This window comes from Quercus robur, chromosome 8 (assembly GCF_932294415.1).
Source record: "Quercus robur chromosome 8, dhQueRobu3.1, whole genome shotgun sequence".
NCBI classification, from domain to species: domain Eukaryota; kingdom Viridiplantae; phylum Streptophyta; class Magnoliopsida; order Fagales; family Fagaceae; genus Quercus; species Quercus robur.
This window is the reverse complement of record NC_065541.1, coordinates 50,776,563-50,779,201: the sequence shown is the minus strand read 5'-3', so window position 1 is coordinate 50,779,201 and position 2,639 is coordinate 50,776,563.

Sequence of the window (2,639 nt, the reverse complement as noted above, 5' to 3'; positions counted from 1 at the left end):
TCTTTTGCTCCTTTTTCTTTCTTTTCATTTCTTCCCTCTTCTTCTCCTCCTTCTTTTACTCATGTCCTCCATCTTCCTCATTCATCTCCTCCATCTTCTGCTCATGTCCTCCATCTTCTTCTTCTTTTGCGCTCCTTGATGACAAGAGCTTGCTGAAGTGCTTCCATGTGTTCCAATTCTTCTTCCTTCTCCTCCATCTTTTTCTAAAGTAGGTTCTTCTCCTGATATGAGCAGTACTGAGGCAGAGATCGGACAGACTTTGAAGATGAGTCCACAAGACCCCTGACTGTTTACTTATCTGTATTGCAGTGGTTATTACTGCTTCGGCAGTTCACCTTTTGTAGAGGCTTGTTTAAGCCCTTCTTTGTACGTTGTAACAATTTTCCATATTAATAAAAGTTGCTATTCATTTATTTCGCATGTTCTGTTTTTATGTTTTATAAGTTTACACACGCTGCTCGGCACAATAATATAGCATTTGAATTAATGACAACTAAGACTGAAATATTTGTTAATAAAAAGACGCCACCATAACTTTAATAAAATTATTATTCGATATAACAATCCGACCATTGAGAAACGAGGCTTACCTTAAAATTAGCCGAGATGGGGGCTAAGTGCTCGATAAGGTGTAAGAAGTAGTTATCCGAGGACATGTCACCTTCCCAATGAGCAGTTTCCTTAGGCTAACGATCATCAGGCCGTTTCGTCATCTCCTTAGCATACTGGCCTTAACCTTTTCCAGTATTTGAGCCGAGAAACTTCTCCATCCGAGCAGTTGATTTCCCAAAAGGCTTGAGTCCGAGGACATCGTAACGCCTGGGTTCTGTCTTAAACTTAGATTTTTTCTCATTACTTGGTTTCCCCATAGGCTTGAGTCCGAGGACCATGCAAGCCCTAGGTTCTGTCCAAAACTTAGGTTTTCTCAGTATTTGGTTTCCCCATAGGCTTGGGTCCGAGGACCATACAAGGCCTAGGTTCTGTCCAAGACTCTTTGAGTTCAGTTTCTCCCTTTCCTCAGGTATTTCACGAGGTGCCGAGCAGCAAGTTGTCCTCGGCAACGGTTATTCCTCGGTGTGGGCCATTGCCGCTGGGCCCCCATGCAGAACAGGCCTGGGCCGCGAATTCACTTGGCCCATAACTTTAAGGGTATTTATGTAGTTTATGGTTACGTGGTACTTTCTGGCGTCCCAATGCTCGAGGTGCACCTTCCAGAGACTCCTTTAATCCCCTAGTTACAGGTGGCGTTGGAGATTGAGCCTAAGCCATCTTGTCTGTTGCGTTCCTTGGGGCGCTGCGTGCATTAAATGCCACCACCTTATCTCTTTAAATAAATAGGAGAGAAAGTTACTTCACCCTCGCACCAATTCTTTAGTTTTCTCCCAAATCACAGCTCCTATACTCAATGCTGTCCTCCCTTAGCACAACATGTTTGGGGCGAGGGTTGGGAAGAAGGAACTCTCTCCGTCACAGAAGCGCCGTGCCCTCATGAAACTCAAAATAGTGAGGTATGGGCACAGGAAGCATAAGTTCAAGAGAATACTCCATTTCGATTGAGGGGAAAGGATGTTTCTCCCTCTTTCAGTCAAAATCCGAAGCAGGTTCTGTTCATGCCAGAATTTTGGTTTGTCAGAAGAAAGATTCTCCGCCATCAGCGCCTCTGCCTTGTGGCGAGCAAATATTTAGAGAAAGCCCCTCAACTTCCAACTCCCTGCACCTTTCCTTCAGCGGTGTCAGGCTCCAGTTGGGTCTCTTTTGCTGTTTGAGTTGTGGGCATGCGAAAGCATTGAGGAAGAACATGATCTTGGCACTGTAGCCAACCTCTCCTCTGATCTACTTCCTCGGCTTTACCTTATTCTCTTGTATCTTTCCTTCTTTCTGGTTATGTAGTGAGCTTTGACACAAACTGATTCCAGCTTTTCATTGTACGCTGTACTATTTCTTTGCTTTAGTAAAAAATGGAAATTTCTTTACTTGTTTTGAATGCTGTTCCTTTGACAACACTACTTTGTGAATGGGTGTGCTCCATGTGTGTGTTTCTCCTCGGCGGTATTTAAAGCAAGAACTCTTGAAACACAACCCAACTAATTCTAATCTACCGACACTATCAGGCATAATAATAATAACTCATAATAAGCTAAACTTAGGAAACTAACCGAGATAACGGTTGAACGTTCTGTAATAAGCGCGAGAGTACTGTCTGAGAACGACGAATCCTAAATAATTCATCCGAGGGAGTGACTGAGCATTGCATGACTTCGATTATGCTTTTTGGAAACACGTTACTCCATTCCATACTGGTCCCTTTAGTGTTGAGGATCTGAGGGCAAACTAGAGAATCCATGTAACGCAATTTTTCCCTTTAAGTAGTTGGTTTCCCCAAAGGCTTGGGTCCGAGGACCATACAAGGCCTTGGTTCTGTCCAAAACTTGTATTCTCTTTTTAAGTAGTTGGTTTCCCCAGAGGCTTGGGTCCGAGGACCATACAAGGCCTTGGTTCTGTCCAAAACTTGAATTCTCTTTTTAAGTAGTTGGTTTCCCCAGAGGCTTGGGTCCGAGGACCATACAAGGCCTTGGTTCTGTCCAAAACTTGAATTCTCTTTTTAAGTAGTTGGTTTCCCCAGAGGCTTGGGTCCGAGG